At 83.1% G+C, this 19234-nt stretch overlaps 1 long non-coding RNA gene across 1 annotated transcript; it reads left to right on the top strand.

The window, feature by feature from the left end:
* The first annotated feature begins 17632 nt into the window (after positions 1–17632).
* Positions 17633–18954, top strand: LOC125430008. Its single transcript, XR_007244081.1, has 3 exons — positions 17633–17785; positions 18003–18116; positions 18853–18954. It is a non-coding gene; the product is annotated as an uncharacterized LOC125430008 (long non-coding RNA).
* The last annotated feature ends 280 nt before the right edge of the window (positions 18955–19234 follow it).

The raw sequence follows: 19234 nt of genomic DNA, 5'->3' as shown, positions 1-19234 counted from the left end.
ACTTTTTAGTGAGCATTTCATAAATATTCTTTAGTGCTTAGCATTCCTCTCTCCCTGTGCAGTTATATGAATGAAATTATACCGGTATTTGATTAATTCAGTTATGAGAATCTTTGCATCACTTAGTCAAAAATAAGTTGTACGCGTTTAGTTCCTTGAAGTAATGCAGAAAGCTTAACATAGGGAAGCCAAAAATAAATTTGTACTCTTATCAGGTAAAAACTTCAAGATCAGTTCTGCTATTCAATGAATCCATTGGGATCCTGTTTCCTGATTGTGGACAAGCAGATATCTCCAGGAACCTGTTAACCAGGCATCAGACTCCCCTACAACTCCACAGCAATTGTGTTGAAAGGTGCTCTGCATGAGAAAGAAGTAAGAACACATGACCATCACTTCTTCCAATGATTTTATTTATTTATTTATTTATTTATTTATGTATTTATTGTTTCGATTTATAAACCGCCCCATCCCCTGGGGGCTCATCATCTCAATGATGATGATGAAGAAGAAGAGTTTGGATTCTTCCCCCTTTCTCTCTCCTGCAGGAGACTCAAAGGGGCTTATAATCTCCTTGCCCTTCCCCCCTCACAACAAACACCCTGTGAGAGCTCCGAGAAGCTGTGACCAGCCCAAGGTCACCCAGCTGGCATGTGTGGGAGTGTACAGGCTGAATTCACAGATAAGCCTCCACAGCTCAGAGGCCAGAGCTGGGAATCAAAACCGGTTCCTCCAGATTAGATACACAAGCTCTTAACCTCCCTCGCCACTTCTGCTCCTTGCCTTTCTCTCCTGGAAGGAGTCTCAAAGTAGTTTACAAACTCCTTTCCCTTCCCTTCCCCATAACAGATACCTTGTGAGGTAGGCGAGACTGAGTGAGTTCAGAGAGAACTGTGACTGGCCCAAGTTCAGCCAGCGAGCTTCATGTTTATCAGCAGGAAAACAAACCCGGTTCTCCAGATTAGAGCCCGCTGCTCTTAACTGCTACACCTTGCTGGCTCAGTGCCTTGCTGTATACTTAACAGGAGGAAAGGGGTTAGTTATAAAAAGCAATCACTGCTATACATGATCACGGCCTGTTCTAAAGAGCAATCAATTCAAAAAGGCATAACGTTTTGTCTATGATACCACGGTCACCAAAATTTCAAGACGGGTTTTACTGCAAATGCCACTATTGAGCAGCAGTGGCGTAGGAGGTTAAGAGCTCGTGTATCTAATCTGGAGGAACCGGGTTTGATTCTCCGCTCTGCCGCCTGAGCTGTGGAGGCTTATCTGGGGAATTCAGATTAGCCTGGGCTCTCCCACACACGCCAGCTGGGTGACCTTGGGCTAGTCACAGCTTCTCGGAGCTCTCTCAGCCCCACCCACCTCATTGGGGGGGGGGGGGGGTGGGGGGGGGGGGGGGTGGGGGGGGGGGGGGGTGGGGGGGGGGGGGGGTGGGGGGGGGGGGGGGTGGGGGGGGGGGGGGGTGGGGGGGGGGGGGGGTGGGGGGGGGGGGGGGTGGGGGGGGGGGGGGGTGGGGGGGGGGGGGGGTGGGGGGGGGGGGGGGTGGGGGGGGGGGGGGGTGGGGGGGGGGGGGGGTGGGGGGGGGGGGGGGTGGGGGGGGGGGGGGGTGGGGGGGGGGGGGGGTGGGGGGGGGGGGGGGTGGGGGGGGGGGGGGGTGGGGGGGGGGGGGGGTGGGGGGGGGGGGGGGTGGGGGGGGGGGGGGGTGGGGGGGGGGGGGGGTGGGGGGGGGGGGGGGTGGGGGGGGGGGGGGGTGGGGGGGGGGGGGGGTGGGGGGGGGGGGGGGTGGGGGGGGGGGGGGGTGGGGGGGGGGGGGGGTGGGGGGGGGGGGGGGTGGGGGGGGGGGGGGGTGGGGGGGGGGGGGGGTGGGGGGGGGGGGGGGTGGGGGGGGGGGGGGGTGGGGGGGGGGGGGGGTGGGGGGGGGGGGGGGTGGGGGGGGGGGGGGGTGGGGGGGGGGGGGGGTGGGGGGGGGGGGGGGTGGGGGGGGGGGGGGGTGGGGGGGGGGGGGGGTGGGGGGGGGGGGGGGTGGGGGGGGGGGGGGGTGGGGGGGGGGGGGGGTGGGGGGGGGGGGGGGTGGGGGGGGGGGGGGGTGGGGGGGGGGGGGGGTGGGGGGGGGGGGGGGTGGGGGGGGGGGGGGGTGGGGGGGGGGGGGGGTGGGGGGGGGGGGGGGTGGGGGGGGGGGGGGGTGGGGGGGGGGGGGGGTGGGGGGGGGGGGGGGTGGGGGGGGGGGGGGGTGGGGGGGGGGGGGGGTGGGGGGGGGGGGGGGTGGGGGGGGGGGGGGGTGGGGGGGGGGGGGGGTGGGGGGGGGGGGGGGTGGGGGGGGGGGGGGGTGGGGGGGGGGGGGGGTGGGGGGGGGGGGGGGTGGGGGGGGGGGGGGGTGGGGGGGGGGGGGGGTGGGGGGGGGGGGGGGTGGGGGGGGGGGGGGGTGGGGGGGGGGGGGGGTGGGGGGGGGGGGGGGTGGGGGGGGGGGGGGGTGGGGGGGGGGGGGGGTGGGGGGGGGGGGGGGTGGGGGGGGGGGGGGGTGGGGGGGGGGGGGGGTGGGGGGGGGGGGGGGTGGGGGGGGGGGGGGGTGGGGGGGGGGGGGGGTGGGGGGGGGGGGGGGTGGGGGGGGGGGGGGGTGGGGGGGGGGGGGGGTGGGGGGGGGGGGGGGTGGGGGGGGGGGGGGGTGGGGGGGGGGGGGGGTGGGGGGGGGGGGGGGTGGGGGGGGGGGGGGGTGGGGGGGGGGGGGGGTGGGGGGGGGGGGGGGTGGGGGGGGGGGGGGGTGGGGGGGGGGGGGGGTGGGGGGGGGGGGGGGTGGGGGGGGGGGGGGGTGGGGGGGGGGGGGGGTGGGGGGGGGGGGGGGTGGGGGGGGGGGGGGGTGGGGGGGGGGGGGGGTGGGGGGGGGGGGGGGTGGGGGGGGGGGGGGGTGGGGGGGGGGGGGGGTGGGGGGGGGGGGGGGTGGGGGGGGGGGGGGGTGGGGGGGGGGGGGGGTGGGGGGGGGGGGGGGTGGGGGGGGGGGGGGGTGGGGGGGGGGGGGGGTGGGGGGGGGGGGGGGTGGGGGGGGGGGGGGGTGGGGGGGGGGGGGGGTGGGGGGGGGGGGGGGTGGGGGGGGGGGGGGGTGGGGGGGGGGGGGGGTGGGGGGGGGGGGGGGTGGGGGGGGGGGGGGGTGGGGGGGGGGGGGGGTGGGGGGGGGGGGGGGTGGGGGGGGGGGGGGGTGGGGGGGGGGGGGGGTGGGGGGGGGGGGGGGTGGGGGGGGGGGGGGGTGGGGGGGGGGGGGGGTGGGGGGGGGGGGGGGTGGGGGGGGGGGGGGGTGGGGGGGGGGGGGGGTGGGGGGGGGGGGGGGTGGGGGGGGGGGGGGGTGGGGGGGGGGGGGGGTGGGGGGGGGGGGGGGTGGGGGGGGGGGGGGGTGGGGGGGGGGGGGGGTGGGGGGGGGGGGGGGTGGGGGGGGGGGGGGGTGGGGGGGGGGGGGGGTGGGGGGGGGGGGGGGTGGGGGGGGGGGGGGGTGGGGGGGGGGGGGGGTGGGGGGGGGGGGGGGTGGGGGGGGGGGGGGGTGGGGGGGGGGGGGGGTGGGGGGGGGGGGGGGTGGGGGGGGGGGGGGGTGGGGGGGGGGGGGGGTGGGGGGGGGGGGGGGTGGGGGGGGGGGGGGGTGGGGGGGGGGGGGGGTGGGGGGGGGGGGGGGTGGGGGGGGGGGGGGGTGGGGGGGGGGGGGGGTGGGGGGGGGGGGGGGTGGGGGGGGGGGGGGGTGGGGGGGGGGGGGGGTGGGGGGGGGGGGGGGTGGGGGGGGGGGGGGGTGGGGGGGGGGGGGGGTGGGGGGGGGGGGGGGTGGGGGGGGGGGGGGGTGGGGGGGGGGGGGGGTGGGGGGGGGGGGGGGTGGGGGGGGGGGGGGGTGGGGGGGGGGGGGGGTGGGGGGGGGGGGGGGTGGGGGGGGGGGGGGGTGGGGGGGGGGGGGGGTGGGGGGGGGGGGGGGTGGGGGGGGGGGGGGGTGGGGGGGGGGGGGGGTGGGGGGGGGGGGGGGTGGGGGGGGGGGGGGGTGGGGGGGGGGGGGGGTGGGGGGGGGGGGGGGTGGGGGGGGGGGGGGGTGGGGGGGGGGGGGGGTGGGGGGGGGGGGGGGTGGGGGGGGGGGGGGGTGGGGGGGGGGGGGGGTGGGGGGGGGGGGGGGTGGGGGGGGGGGGGGGTGGGGGGGGGGGGGGGTGGGGGGGGGGGGGGGTGGGGGGGGGGGGGGGTGGGGGGGGGGGGGGGTGGGGGGGGGGGGGGGTGGGGGGGGGGGGGGGTGGGGGGGGGGGGGGGTGGGGGGGGGGGGGGGTGGGGGGGGGGGGGGGTGGGGGGGGGGGGGGGTGGGGGGGGGGGGGGGTGGGGGGGGGGGGGGGTGGGGGGGGGGGGGGGTGGGGGGGGGGGGGGGTGGGGGGGGGGGGGGGTGGGGGGGGGGGGGGGTGGGGGGGGGGGGGGGTGGGGGGGGGGGGGGGTGGGGGGGGGGGGGGGTGGGGGGGGGGGGGGGTGGGGGGGGGGGGGGGTGGGGGGGGGGGGGGGTGGGGGGGGGGGGGGGTGGGGGGGGGGGGGGGTGGGGGGGGGGGGGGGTGGGGGGGGGGGGGGGTGGGGGGGGGGGGGGGTGGGGGGGGGGGGGGGTGGGGGGGGGGGGGGGTGGGGGGGGGGGGGGGTGGGGGGGGGGGGGGGTGGGGGGGGGGGGGGGTGGGGGGGGGGGGGGGTGGGGGGGGGGGGGGGTGGGGGGGGGGGGGGGTGGGGGGGGGGGGGGGTGGGGGGGGGGGGGGGTGGGGGGGGGGGGGGGTGGGGGGGGGGGGGGGTGGGGGGGGGGGGGGGTGGGGGGGGGGGGGGGTGGGGGGGGGGGGGGGTGGGGGGGGGGGGGGGTGGGGGGGGGGGGGGGTGGGGGGGGGGGGGGGTGGGGGGGGGGGGGGGTGGGGGGGGGGGGGGGTGGGGGGGGGGGGGGGTGGGGGGGGGGGGGGGTGGGGGGGGGGGGGGGTGGGGGGGGGGGGGGGTGGGGGGGGGGGGGGGTGGGGGGGGGGGGGGGTGGGGGGGGGGGGGGGTGGGGGGGGGGGGGGGTGGGGGGGGGGGGGGGTGGGGGGGGGGGGGGGTGGGGGGGGGGGGGGGTGGGGGGGGGGGGGGGTGGGGGGGGGGGGGGGTGGGGGGGGGGGGGGGTGGGGGGGGGGGGGGGTGGGGGGGGGGGGGGGTGGGGGGGGGGGGGGGTGGGGGGGGGGGGGGGTGGGGGGGGGGGGGGGTGGGGGGGGGGGGGGGTGGGGGGGGGGGGGGGTGGGGGGGGGGGGGGGTGGGGGGGGGGGGGGGTGGGGGGGGGGGGGGGTGGGGGGGGGGGGGGGTGGGGGGGGGGGGGGGTGGGGGGGGGGGGGGGTGGGGGGGGGGGGGGGTGGGGGGGGGGGGGGGTGGGGGGGGGGGGGGGTGGGGGGGGGGGGGGGTGGGGGGGGGGGGGGGTGGGGGGGGGGGGGGGTGGGGGGGGGGGGGGGTGGGGGGGGGGGGGGGTGGGGGGGGGGGGGGGTGGGGGGGGGGGGGGGTGGGGGGGGGGGGGGGTGGGGGGGGGGGGGGGTGGGGGGGGGGGGGGGTGGGGGGGGGGGGGGGTGGGGGGGGGGGGGGGTGGGGGGGGGGGGGGGTGGGGGGGGGGGGGGGTGGGGGGGGGGGGGGGTGGGGGGGGGGGGGGGTGGGGGGGGGGGGGGGTGGGGGGGGGGGGGGGTGGGGGGGGGGGGGGGTGGGGGGGGGGGGGGGTGGGGGGGGGGGGGGGTGGGGGGGGGGGGGGGTGGGGGGGGGGGGGGGTGGGGGGGGGGGGGGGTGGGGGGGGGGGGGGGTGGGGGGGGGGGGGGGTGGGGGGGGGGGGGGGTGGGGGGGGGGGGGGGTGGGGGGGGGGGGGGGTGGGGGGGGGGGGGGGTGGGGGGGGGGGGGGGTGGGGGGGGGGGGGGGTGGGGGGGGGGGGGGGTGGGGGGGGGGGGGGGTGGGGGGGGGGGGGGGTGGGGGGGGGGGGGGGTGGGGGGGGGGGGGGGTGGGGGGGGGGGGGGGTGGGGGGGGGGGGGGGTGGGGGGGGGGGGGGGTGGGGGGGGGGGGGGGTGGGGGGGGGGGGGGGTGGGGGGGGGGGGGGGTGGGGGGGGGGGGGGGTGGGGGGGGGGGGGGGTGGGGGGGGGGGGGGGTGGGGGGGGGGGGGGGTGGGGGGGGGGGGGGGTGGGGGGGGGGGGGGGTGGGGGGGGGGGGGGGTGGGGGGGGGGGGGGGTGGGGGGGGGGGGGGGTGGGGGGGGGGGGGGGTGGGGGGGGGGGGGGGTGGGGGGGGGGGGGGGTGGGGGGGGGGGGGGGTGGGGGGGGGGGGGGGTGGGGGGGGGGGGGGGTGGGGGGGGGGGGGGGTGGGGGGGGGGGGGGGTGGGGGGGGGGGGGGGTGGGGGGGGGGGGGGGTGGGGGGGGGGGGGGGTGGGGGGGGGGGGGGGTGGGGGGGGGGGGGGGTGGGGGGGGGGGGGGGTGGGGGGGGGGGGGGGTGGGGGGGGGGGGGGGTGGGGGGGGGGGGGGGTGGGGGGGGGGGGGGGTGGGGGGGGGGGGGGGTGGGGGGGGGGGGGGGTGGGGGGGGGGGGGGGTGGGGGGGGGGGGGGGTGGGGGGGGGGGGGGGTGGGGGGGGGGGGGGGTGGGGGGGGGGGGGGGTGGGGGGGGGGGGGGGTGGGGGGGGGGGGGGGTGGGGGGGGGGGGGGGTGGGGGGGGGGGGGGGTGGGGGGGGGGGGGGGTGGGGGGGGGGGGGGGTGGGGGGGGGGGGGGGTGGGGGGGGGGGGGGGTGGGGGGGGGGGGGGGTGGGGGGGGGGGGGGGTGGGGGGGGGGGGGGGTGGGGGGGGGGGGGGGTGGGGGGGGGGGGGGGTGGGGGGGGGGGGGGGTGGGGGGGGGGGGGGGTGGGGGGGGGGGGGGGTGGGGGGGGGGGGGGGTGGGGGGGGGGGGGGGTGGGGGGGGGGGGGGGTGGGGGGGGGGGGGGGTGGGGGGGGGGGGGGGTGGGGGGGGGGGGGGGTGGGGGGGGGGGGGGGTGGGGGGGGGGGGGGGTGGGGGGGGGGGGGGGTGGGGGGGGGGGGGGGTGGGGGGGGGGGGGGGTGGGGGGGGGGGGGGGTGGGGGGGGGGGGGGGTGGGGGGGGGGGGGGGTGGGGGGGGGGGGGGGTGGGGGGGGGGGGGGGTGGGGGGGGGGGGGGGTGGGGGGGGGGGGGGGTGGGGGGGGGGGGGGGTGGGGGGGGGGGGGGGTGGGGGGGGGGGGGGGTGGGGGGGGGGGGGGGTGGGGGGGGGGGGGGGTGGGGGGGGGGGGGGGTGGGGGGGGGGGGGGGTGGGGGGGGGGGGGGGTGGGGGGGGGGGGGGGTGGGGGGGGGGGGGGGTGGGGGGGGGGGGGGGTGGGGGGGGGGGGGGGTGGGGGGGGGGGGGGGTGGGGGGGGGGGGGGGTGGGGGGGGGGGGGGGTGGGGGGGGGGGGGGGTGGGGGGGGGGGGGGGTGGGGGGGGGGGGGGGTGGGGGGGGGGGGGGGTGGGGGGGGGGGGGGGTGGGGGGGGGGGGGGGTGGGGGGGGGGGGGGGTGGGGGGGGGGGGGGGTGGGGGGGGGGGGGGGTGGGGGGGGGGGGGGGTGGGGGGGGGGGGGGGTGGGGGGGGGGGGGGGTGGGGGGGGGGGGGGGTGGGGGGGGGGGGGGGTGGGGGGGGGGGGGGGTGGGGGGGGGGGGGGGTGGGGGGGGGGGGGGGTGGGGGGGGGGGGGGGTGGGGGGGGGGGGGGGTGGGGGGGGGGGGGGGTGGGGGGGGGGGGGGGTGGGGGGGGGGGGGGGTGGGGGGGGGGGGGGGTGGGGGGGGGGGGGGGTGGGGGGGGGGGGGGGTGGGGGGGGGGGGGGGTGGGGGGGGGGGGGGGTGGGGGGGGGGGGGGGTGGGGGGGGGGGGGGGTGGGGGGGGGGGGGGGTGGGGGGGGGGGGGGGTGGGGGGGGGGGGGGGTGGGGGGGGGGGGGGGTGGGGGGGGGGGGGGGTGGGGGGGGGGGGGGGTGGGGGGGGGGGGGGGTGGGGGGGGGGGGGGGTGGGGGGGGGGGGGGGTGGGGGGGGGGGGGGGTGGGGGGGGGGGGGGGTGGGGGGGGGGGGGGGTGGGGGGGGGGGGGGGTGGGGGGGGGGGGGGGTGGGGGGGGGGGGGGGTGGGGGGGGGGGGGGGTGGGGGGGGGGGGGGGTGGGGGGGGGGGGGGGTGGGGGGGGGGGGGGGTGGGGGGGGGGGGGGGTGGGGGGGGGGGGGGGTGGGGGGGGGGGGGGGTGGGGGGGGGGGGGGGTGGGGGGGGGGGGGGGTGGGGGGGGGGGGGGGTGGGGGGGGGGGGGGGTGGGGGGGGGGGGGGGTGGGGGGGGGGGGGGGTGGGGGGGGGGGGGGGTGGGGGGGGGGGGGGGTGGGGGGGGGGGGGGGTGGGGGGGGGGGGGGGTGGGGGGGGGGGGGGGTGGGGGGGGGGGGGGGTGGGGGGGGGGGGGGGTGGGGGGGGGGGGGGGTGGGGGGGGGGGGGGGTGGGGGGGGGGGGGGGTGGGGGGGGGGGGGGGTGGGGGGGGGGGGGGGTGGGGGGGGGGGGGGGTGGGGGGGGGGGGGGGTGGGGGGGGGGGGGGGTGGGGGGGGGGGGGGGTGGGGGGGGGGGGGGGTGGGGGGGGGGGGGGGTGGGGGGGGGGGGGGGTGGGGGGGGGGGGGGGTGGGGGGGGGGGGGGGTGGGGGGGGGGGGGGGTGGGGGGGGGGGGGGGTGGGGGGGGGGGGGGGTGGGGGGGGGGGGGGGTGGGGGGGGGGGGGGGTGGGGGGGGGGGGGGGTGGGGGGGGGGGGGGGTGGGGGGGGGGGGGGGTGGGGGGGGGGGGGGGTGGGGGGGGGGGGGGGTGGGGGGGGGGGGGGGTGGGGGGGGGGGGGGGTGGGGGGGGGGGGGGGTGGGGGGGGGGGGGGGTGGGGGGGGGGGGGGGTGGGGGGGGGGGGGGGTGGGGGGGGGGGGGGGTGGGGGGGGGGGGGGGTGGGGGGGGGGGGGGGTGGGGGGGGGGGGGGGTGGGGGGGGGGGGGGGTGGGGGGGGGGGGGGGTGGGGGGGGGGGGGGGTGGGGGGGGGGGGGGGTGGGGGGGGGGGGGGGTGGGGGGGGGGGGGGGTGGGGGGGGGGGGGGGTGGGGGGGGGGGGGGGTGGGGGGGGGGGGGGGTGGGGGGGGGGGGGGGTGGGGGGGGGGGGGGGTGGGGGGGGGGGGGGGTGGGGGGGGGGGGGGGTGGGGGGGGGGGGGGGTGGGGGGGGGGGGGGGTGGGGGGGGGGGGGGGTGGGGGGGGGGGGGGGTGGGGGGGGGGGGGGGTGGGGGGGGGGGGGGGTGGGGGGGGGGGGGGGTGGGGGGGGGGGGGGGTGGGGGGGGGGGGGGGTGGGGGGGGGGGGGGGTGGGGGGGGGGGGGGGTGGGGGGGGGGGGGGGTGGGGGGGGGGGGGGGTGGGGGGGGGGGGGGGTGGGGGGGGGGGGGGGTGGGGGGGGGGGGGGGTGGGGGGGGGGGGGGGTGGGGGGGGGGGGGGGTGGGGGGGGGGGGGGGTGGGGGGGGGGGGGGGTGGGGGGGGGGGGGGGTGGGGGGGGGGGGGGGTGGGGGGGGGGGGGGGTGGGGGGGGGGGGGGGTGGGGGGGGGGGGGGGTGGGGGGGGGGGGGGGTGGGGGGGGGGGGGGGTGGGGGGGGGGGGGGGTGGGGGGGGGGGGGGGTGGGGGGGGGGGGGGGTGGGGGGGGGGGGGGGTGGGGGGGGGGGGGGGTGGGGGGGGGGGGGGGTGGGGGGGGGGGGGGGTGGGGGGGGGGGGGGGTGGGGGGGGGGGGGGGTGGGGGGGGGGGGGGGTGGGGGGGGGGGGGGGTGGGGGGGGGGGGGGGTGGGGGGGGGGGGGGGTGGGGGGGGGGGGGGGTGGGGGGGGGGGGGGGTGGGGGGGGGGGGGGGTGGGGGGGGGGGGGGGTGGGGGGGGGGGGGGGTGGGGGGGGGGGGGGGTGGGGGGGGGGGGGGGTGGGGGGGGGGGGGGGTGGGGGGGGGGGGGGGTGGGGGGGGGGGGGGGTGGGGGGGGGGGGGGGTGGGGGGGGGGGGGGGTGGGGGGGGGGGGGGGTGGGGGGGGGGGGGGGTGGGGGGGGGGGGGGGTGGGGGGGGGGGGGGGTGGGGGGGGGGGGGGGTGGGGGGGGGGGGGGGTGGGGGGGGGGGGGGGTGGGGGGGGGGGGGGGTGGGGGGGGGGGGGGGTGGGGGGGGGGGGGGGTGGGGGGGGGGGGGGGTGGGGGGGGGGGGGGGTGGGGGGGGGGGGGGGTGGGGGGGGGGGGGGGTGGGGGGGGGGGGGGGTGGGGGGGGGGGGGGGTGGGGGGGGGGGGGGGTGGGGGGGGGGGGGGGTGGGGGGGGGGGGGGGTGGGGGGGGGGGGGGGTGGGGGGGGGGGGGGGTGGGGGGGGGGGGGGGTGGGGGGGGGGGGGGGTGGGGGGGGGGGGGGGTGGGGGGGGGGGGGGGTGGGGGGGGGGGGGGGTGGGGGGGGGGGGGGGTGGGGGGGGGGGGGGGTGGGGGGGGGGGGGGGTGGGGGGGGGGGGGGGTGGGGGGGGGGGGGGGTGGGGGGGGGGGGGGGTGGGGGGGGGGGGGGGTGGGGGGGGGGGGGGGTGGGGGGGGGGGGGGGTGGGGGGGGGGGGGGGTGGGGGGGGGGGGGGGTGGGGGGGGGGGGGGGTGGGGGGGGGGGGGGGTGGGGGGGGGGGGGGGTGGGGGGGGGGGGGGGTGGGGGGGGGGGGGGGTGGGGGGGGGGGGGGGTGGGGGGGGGGGGGGGTGGGGGGGGGGGGGGGTGGGGGGGGGGGGGGGTGGGGGGGGGGGGGGGTGGGGGGGGGGGGGGGTGGGGGGGGGGGGGGGTGGGGGGGGGGGGGGGTGGGGGGGGGGGGGGGTGGGGGGGGGGGGGGGTGGGGGGGGGGGGGGGTGGGGGGGGGGGGGGGTGGGGGGGGGGGGGGGTGGGGGGGGGGGGGGGTGGGGGGGGGGGGGGGTGGGGGGGGGGGGGGGTGGGGGGGGGGGGGGGTGGGGGGGGGGGGGGGTGGGGGGGGGGGGGGGTGGGGGGGGGGGGGGGTGGGGGGGGGGGGGGGTGGGGGGGGGGGGGGGTGGGGGGGGGGGGGGGTGGGGGGGGGGGGGGGTGGGGGGGGGGGGGGGTGGGGGGGGGGGGGGGTGGGGGGGGGGGGGGGTGGGGGGGGGGGGGGGTGGGGGGGGGGGGGGGTGGGGGGGGGGGGGGGTGGGGGGGGGGGGGGGTGGGGGGGGGGGGGGGTGGGGGGGGGGGGGGGTGGGGGGGGGGGGGGGTGGGGGGGGGGGGGGGTGGGGGGGGGGGGGGGTGGGGGGGGGGGGGGGTGGGGGGGGGGGGGGGTGGGGGGGGGGGGGGGTGGGGGGGGGGGGGGGTGGGGGGGGGGGGGGGTGGGGGGGGGGGGGGGTGGGGGGGGGGGGGGGTGGGGGGGGGGGGGGGTGGGGGGGGGGGGGGGTGGGGGGGGGGGGGGGTGGGGGGGGGGGGGGGTGGGGGGGGGGGGGGGTGGGGGGGGGGGGGGGTGGGGGGGGGGGGGGGTGGGGGGGGGGGGGGGTGGGGGGGGGGGGGGGTGGGGGGGGGGGGGGGTGGGGGGGGGGGGGGGTGGGGGGGGGGGGGGGTGGGGGGGGGGGGGGGTGGGGGGGGGGGGGGGTGGGGGGGGGGGGGGGTGGGGGGGGGGGGGGGTGGGGGGGGGGGGGGGTGGGGGGGGGGGGGGGTGGGGGGGGGGGGGGGTGGGGGGGGGGGGGGGTGGGGGGGGGGGGGGGTGGGGGGGGGGGGGGGTGGGGGGGGGGGGGGGTGGGGGGGGGGGGGGGTGGGGGGGGGGGGGGGTGGGGGGGGGGGGGGGTGGGGGGGGGGGGGGGTGGGGGGGGGGGGGGGTGGGGGGGGGGGGGGGTGGGGGGGGGGGGGGGTGGGGGGGGGGGGGGGTGGGGGGGGGGGGGGGTGGGGGGGGGGGGGGGTGGGGGGGGGGGGGGGTGGGGGGGGGGGGGGGTGGGGGGGGGGGGGGGTGGGGGGGGGGGGGGGTGGGGGGGGGGGGGGGTGGGGGGGGGGGGGGGTGGGGGGGGGGGGGGGTGGGGGGGGGGGGGGGTGGGGGGGGGGGGGGGTGGGGGGGGGGGGGGGTGGGGGGGGGGGGGGGTGGGGGGGGGGGGGGGTGGGGGGGGGGGGGGGTGGGGGGGGGGGGGGGTGGGGGGGGGGGGGGGTGGGGGGGGGGGGGGGTGGGGGGGGGGGGGGGTGGGGGGGGGGGGGGGTGGGGGGGGGGGGGGGTGGGGGGGGGGGGGGGTGGGGGGGGGGGGGGGTGGGGGGGGGGGGGGGTGGGGGGGGGGGGGGGTGGGGGGGGGGGGGGGTGGGGGGGGGGGGGGGTGGGGGGGGGGGGGGGTGGGGGGGGGGGGGGGTGGGGGGGGGGGGGGGTGGGGGGGGGGGGGGGTGGGGGGGGGGGGGGGTGGGGGGGGGGGGGGGTGGGGGGGGGGGGGGGTGGGGGGGGGGGGGGGTGGGGGGGGGGGGGGGTGGGGGGGGGGGGGGGTGGGGGGGGGGGGGGGTGGGGGGGGGGGGGGGTGGGGGGGGGGGGGGGTGGGGGGGGGGGGGGGTGGGGGGGGGGGGGGGTGGGGGGGGGGGGGGGTGGGGGGGGGGGGGGGTGGGGGGGGGGGGGGGTGGGGGGGGGGGGGGGTGGGGGGGGGGGGGGGTGGGGGGGGGGGGGGGTGGGGGGGGGGGGGGGTGGGGGGGGGGGGGGGTGGGGGGGGGGGGGGGTGGGGGGGGGGGGGGGTGGGGGGGGGGGGGGGTGGGGGGGGGGGGGGGTGGGGGGGGGGGGGGGTGGGGGGGGGGGGGGGTGGGGGGGGGGGGGGGTGGGGGGGGGGGGGGGTGGGGGGGGGGGGGGGTGGGGGGGGGGGGGGGTGGGGGGGGGGGGGGGTGGGGGGGGGGGGGGGTGGGGGGGGGGGGGGGTGGGGGGGGGGGGGGGTGGGGGGGGGGGGGGGTGGGGGGGGGGGGGGGTGGGGGGGGGGGGGGGTGGGGGGGGGGGGGGGTGGGGGGGGGGGGGGGTGGGGGGGGGGGGGGGTGGGGGGGGGGGGGGGTGGGGGGGGGGGGGGGTGGGGGGGGGGGGGGGTGGGGGGGGGGGGGGGTGGGGGGGGGGGGGGGTGGGGGGGGGGGGGGGTGGGGGGGGGGGGGGGTGGGGGGGGGGGGGGGTGGGGGGGGGGGGGGGTGGGGGGGGGGGGGGGTGGGGGGGGGGGGGGGTGGGGGGGGGGGGGGGTGGGGGGGGGGGGGGGTGGGGGGGGGGGGGGGTGGGGGGGGGGGGGGGTGGGGGGGGGGGGGGGTGGGGGGGGGGGGGGGTGGGGGGGGGGGGGGGTGGGGGGGGGGGGGGGTGGGGGGGGGGGGGGGTGGGGGGGGGGGGGGGTGGGGGGGGGGGGGGGTGGGGGGGGGGGGGGGTGGGGGGGGGGGGGGGTGGGGGGGGGGGGGGGTGGGGGGGGGGGGGGGTGGGGGGGGGGGGGGGTGGGGGGGGGGGGGGGTGGGGGGGGGGGGGGGTGGGGGGGGGGGGGGGTGGGGGGGGGGGGGGGTGGGGGGGGGGGGGGGTGGGGGGGGGGGGGGGTGGGGGGGGGGGGGGGTGGGGGGGGGGGGGGGTGGGGGGGGGGGGGGGTGGGGGGGGGGGGGGGTGGGGGGGGGGGGGGGTGGGGGGGGGGGGGGGTGGGGGGGGGGGGGGGTGGGGGGGGGGGGGGGTGGGGGGGGGGGGGGGTGGGGGGGGGGGGGGGTGGGGGGGGGGGGGGGTGGGGGGGGGGGGGGGTGGGGGGGGGGGGGGGTGGGGGGGGGGGGGGGTGGGGGGGGGGGGGGGTGGGGGGGGGGGGGGGTGGGGGGGGGGGGGGGTGGGGGGGGGGGGGGGTGGGGGGGGGGGGGGGTGGGGGGGGGGGGGGGTGGGGGGGGGGGGGGGTGGGGGGGGGGGGGGGTGGGGGGGGGGGGGGGTGGGGGGGGGGGGGGGTGGGGGGGGGGGGGGGTGGGGGGGGGGGGGGGTGGGGGGGGGGGGGGGTGGGGGGGGGGGGGGGTGGGGGGGGGGGGGGGTGGGGGGGGGGGGGGGTGGGGGGGGGGGGGGGTGGGGGGGGGGGGGGGTGGGGGGGGGGGGGGGTGGGGGGGGGGGGGGGTGGGGGGGGGGGGGGGTGGGGGGGGGGGGGGGTGGGGGGGGGGGGGGGTGGGGGGGGGGGGGGGTGGGGGGGGGGGGGGGTGGGGGGGGGGGGGGGTGGGGGGGGGGGGGGGTGGGGGGGGGGGGGGGTGGGGGGGGGGGGGGGTGGGGGGGGGGGGGGGTGGGGGGGGGGGGGGGTGGGGGGGGGGGGGGGTGGGGGGGGGGGGGGGTGGGGGGGGGGGGGGGTGGGGGGGGGGGGGGGTGGGGGGGGGGGGGGGTGGGGGGGGGGGGGGGTGGGGGGGGGGGGGGGTGGGGGGGGGGGGGGGTGGGGGGGGGGGGGGGTGGGGGGGGGGGGGGGTGGGGGGGGGGGGGGGTGGGGGGGGGGGGGGGTGGGGGGGGGGGGGGGTGGGGGGGGGGGGGGGTGGGGGGGGGGGGGGGTGGGGGGGGGGGGGGGTGGGGGGGGGGGGGGGTGGGGGGGGGGGGGGGTGGGGGGGGGGGGGGGTGGGGGGGGGGGGGGGTGGGGGGGGGGGGGGGTGGGGGGGGGGGGGGGTGGGGGGGGGGGGGGGTGGGGGGGGGGGGGGGTGGGGGGGGGGGGGGGTGGGGGGGGGGGGGGGTGGGGGGGGGGGGGGGTGGGGGGGGGGGGGGGTGGGGGGGGGGGGGGGTGGGGGGGGGGGGGGGTGGGGGGGGGGGGGGGTGGGGGGGGGGGGGGGTGGGGGGGGGGGGGGGTGGGGGGGGGGGGGGGTGGGGGGGGGGGGGGGTGGGGGGGGGGGGGGGTGGGGGGGGGGGGGGGTGGGGGGGGGGGGGGGTGGGGGGGGGGGGGGGTGGGGGGGGGGGGGGGTGGGGGGGGGGGGGGGTGGGGGGGGGGGGGGGTGGGGGGGGGGGGGGGTGGGGGGGGGGGGGGGTGGGGGGGGGGGGGGGTGGGGGGGGGGGGGGGTGGGGGGGGGGGGGGGTGGGGGGGGGGGGGGGTGGGGGGGGGGGGGGGTGGGGGGGGGGGGGGGTGGGGGGGGGGGGGGGTGGGGGGGGGGGGGGGTGGGGGGGGGGGGGGGTGGGGGGGGGGGGGGGTGGGGGGGGGGGGGGGTGGGGGGGGGGGGGGGTGGGGGGGGGGGGGGGTGGGGGGGGGGGGGGGTGGGGGGGGGGGGGGGTGGGGGGGGGGGGGGGTGGGGGGGGGGGGGGGTGGGGGGGGGGGGGGGTGGGGGGGGGGGGGGGTGGGGGGGGGGGGGGGTGGGGGGGGGGGGGGGTGGGGGGGGGGGGGGGTGGGGGGGGGGGGGGGTGGGGGGGGGGGGGGGTGGGGGGGGGGGGGGGTGGGGGGGGGGGGGGGTGGGGGGGGGGGGGGGTGGGGGGGGGGGGGGGTGGGGGGGGGGGGGGGTGGGGGGGGGGGGGGGTGGGGGGGGGGGGGGGTGGGGGGGGGGGGGGGTGGGGGGGGGGGGGGGTGGGGGGGGGGGGGGGTGGGGGGGGGGGGGGGTGGGGGGGGGGGGGGGTGGGGGGGGGGGGGGGTGGGGGGGGGGGGGGGTGGGGGGGGGGGGGGGTGGGGGGGGGGGGGGGTGGGGGGGGGGGGGGGTGGGGGGGGGGGGGGGTGGGGGGGGGGGGGGGTGGGGGGGGGGGGGGGTGGGGGGGGGGGGGGGTGGGGGGGGGGGGGGGTGGGGGGGGGGGGGGGTGGGGGGGGGGGGGGGTGGGGGGGGGGGGGGGTGGGGGGGGGGGGGGGTGGGGGGGGGGGGGGGTGGGGGGGGGGGGGGGTGGGGGGGGGGGGGGGTGGGGGGGGGGGGGGGTGGGGGGGGGGGGGGGTGGGGGGGGGGGGGGGTGGGGGGGGGGGGGGGTGGGGGGGGGGGGGGGTGGGGGGGGGGGGGGGTGGGGGGGGGGGGGGGTGGGGGGGGGGGGGGGTGGGGGGGGGGGGGGGTGGGGGGGGGGGGGGGTGGGGGGGGGGGGGGGTGGGGGGGGGGGGGGGTGGGGGGGGGGGGGGGTGGGGGGGGGGGGGGGTGGGGGGGGGGGGGGGTGGGGGGGGGGGGGGGTGGGGGGGGGGGGGGGTGGGGGGGGGGGGGGGTGGGGGGGGGGGGGGGTGGGGGGGGGGGGGGGTGGGGGGGGGGGGGGGTGGGGGGGGGGGGGGGTGGGGGGGGGGGGGGGTGGGGGGGGGGGGGGGTGGGGGGGGGGGGGGGTGGGGGGGGGGGGGGGTGGGGGGGGGGGGGGGTGGGGGGGGGGGGGGGTGGGGGGGGGGGGGGGTGGGGGGGGGGGGGGGTGGGGGGGGGGGGGGGTGGGGGGGGGGGGGGGTGGGGGGGGGGGGGGGTGGGGGGGGGGGGGGGTGGGGGGGGGGGGGGGTGCGGGGGGGGGGGGGTGGGGGGGATCAAGGCGCACCCAGTGATTTGTCTCTAGTTTCTCTTAACATTCCTGCTAATGTTCTGGGATGATTTTGCTCCTGGAAATTAGAAATGTTTTGTCAGTGAATTAATTTTTTTCTTTTTTTAAAGATCTTAGTCCTGTGGTGGCGAACCTTTGGCTCTCCAGATGTTATGGACTACAATTCCCATCATCCCCTGCCAGTATGGCCAATTGGCAGGGGCTGATGGGAATTGTAGTCCATAACATCTGGAGTGCCAAAGGTTCGCCACCACTGTCTTAGTCTGTGACCAAAGATTCTTACCCAAGGAACCTGGTCATCCATGCATAGACCTAGTTCCTGACCAGGCAAAAGTTAGATTAGTAGGAACAGGGATGAGGAGGGTGTGTGGCCACTAATGTGCACATTCACCACACACTCTGGGTGTACCTCCCAGAGGAACAGGAGCAGGTTTTGTCCCTGGGTGCCATCCCCCCCCCCCATATGCCTATGACATTCAGGGAGAATCCCCACTGAGAAAATGAATCTAGATACAACCAGGCTTCAAAAGAATCGGCAACTTTTCCTCGCGGTTTCGTGCTCCCCTTCGCAGCTTCTGTCTAGCCAACTATCCTGGTTTCGAGAAACGCAGCAGCAATGCAGGAGTCCCCACTATCGCGTGATCCAGGGGTCTTCAAACTATGGCCCTCCAGATGTTCATAGACTACAATTCCCATGAGCCCTACTGCTTGGCCATGCTGGCAGGAGTTGATAGGAATTGTAGTCCATGAACATCTGGAGGGCCATAGTTTGAAGACCCCTGGCGTAATCGAACATGAGATCCGCTCAGCAGCTATCCTGATTGGCCGTTGCGTTGTTTTTGGGGTGGGAATTTTTTTTAAAAAAATTGGGAAGCCATGTCGGCGTGCGTACGCGCGGGTTGACTTGGAGCGGAACGGTGGAGCGACTTGTTGAAGCAAAGCTCCATTTCCGCGCGGCTCAAATCGTTCGTGCCCATGCAACTGCGTGGGCACAATGTTTTGTTCTGCCTTATACTTGGTAAAGGTGAAGTCAACAAAATGGTCCCACATTGCTCGTGTCCACGTCGCCTCGACAGGTGCAAATTTTTAAAAAAGGGCTATGTCAGCATTGCGCACAGCCCGCTGCGCCGTGATTGGATGGGAGGCTCCACGTCACTCTCAACGGCGGGAAATTCAACCACCCAGTCCTCGCCCCTGCTCCATTCTGATCTGGATCCATCACTTTTTCTTAGAAAGGTGTACATCTGGGAAAAACAAGGAGCGCCAGAACCGTGATCAGCAGGAAGGCGAACAAGGAGCGCCAGAACCGTGATCAGCAGGAAGGCGAACAAGGAGTGCCAGAACCGTGATCAGCAGGAAAGCGGTGGGGAGTTTTGCACAAAACCTGGATATTTTGCGTGAGTATCATGCGTTTAATCGTCAGTGGGGATTTGGCCTCAGTCACTTCTATCAGTGCCACAAACCGCTGATAGAAAAGGAAAGGGCAGAGTTTCAGGGGGATGCAGCCTAAACCATATGGCTGGAGGAAATAGTCGGAGAAAGGGAAGGTCCCCTTCCAAAGCCAGAAAACCTGACTTTCTGGAATAGTCTGTCACCCGTTTGGCTTCTCTCTAGATTTCTCTGCAAAACGACTCCTAAAAAGGAAAATGGAGGATGAAGATGGATATATGGCTATCGACCCAACACGAAGGGATACCTACATGCAACCCAGCACACAAAAGATGGAAGGTATTGGTCTGCATGAGCCACTGTCTAGTTGGCTGGCAAGAGCAATGCCAGATCAGGGTCCTTCATTTTTTAAATTCATTTTTAATTTTTAATTCATTTTTAATTTTTTTATTATTTATTAAATTTATTAAATTTTTATTATTTATTAAATTTATTAAATTTATTTATTAAATTTATTAAATTTATTTTTAAAAATTTAGGAGCAGCAGTGGCATAGTGGTTAAGAGCAGGTGCATTCTAATCTGGAGGAACCGGGTTTGATTCCCCTCTCTGTTGCTTGAGCTGTGGAGGCTTATCTGGGGAATTCAGATTAGCCTGTGCACTCCCACACATGCCAGCTGGGTGACCTTGGGCTAGTCACAGTTCTTGGGAGCTCTCTCAGCCCCACCCACCTCACAGGGTGTTTGTTGTGGGGGGGGGAAGGGTAAGGAGATTATAAGACCCTTTGAGTCTCCTACAGGAGAGAAAGGGGGGATATAAATCCATATCCACATTGGGAAATCCCTGGAGATTTGGGGATGGAGTCTGGGGAGGACAGAGACCCCAGAGAGGTAAAATGCTGTAGGGTCCACTCTCCAAACCTCCAAAGGTTTTCTCCATCTCTGGAGTCTGGAGATGAGTTATAAATGGGGGGGATCTGCAGGTCCCACCTGGGGACTGGCATGAATAGCTTTCACGCAGCCTTCTTTCGTTCTGTAACCTGGAAATGGAGCTAATGCTTTGGCATGATTAAAAGTTAATTCCACAGATTCCTCCTCGAACCGCCGATGCTGGAAAATCACACTAGGGGTTTCTCTGCTATGCAGCCTTGCTCTGAATGTGACCCTGATCATTCTTTTCATTGGTAAGTTTCTGTTAGGCTCTCATTCATTCATTCATTCATTCATTCATTCATTCATTCATTCATTCATTCATTCATTCATTCATTCATTCATTCATCATTCATTCATTCATTCATTCATTCATTCATTCATTCATTCATTCGTGTGTGTATGTATGTATGTATGTATGTATGTATGTATGTATGTATGTATGTATGTGTGCATGTGTGTGTGTGTGTATGTATTCATTCATTCATTCATTCATTCATTCATTCATTCATTCATTCATTCATCATT

The sequence above is a fragment of the Sphaerodactylus townsendi genome, linkage group LG03 (assembly GCF_021028975.2).
Source record: "Sphaerodactylus townsendi isolate TG3544 linkage group LG03, MPM_Stown_v2.3, whole genome shotgun sequence".
Classification (NCBI taxonomy): Eukaryota; Metazoa; Chordata; class Lepidosauria; order Squamata; family Sphaerodactylidae; genus Sphaerodactylus; species Sphaerodactylus townsendi.
Note: the sequence above shows the minus strand (reverse complement) of the source record. Positions and strands in the feature narration are given on the sequence as shown.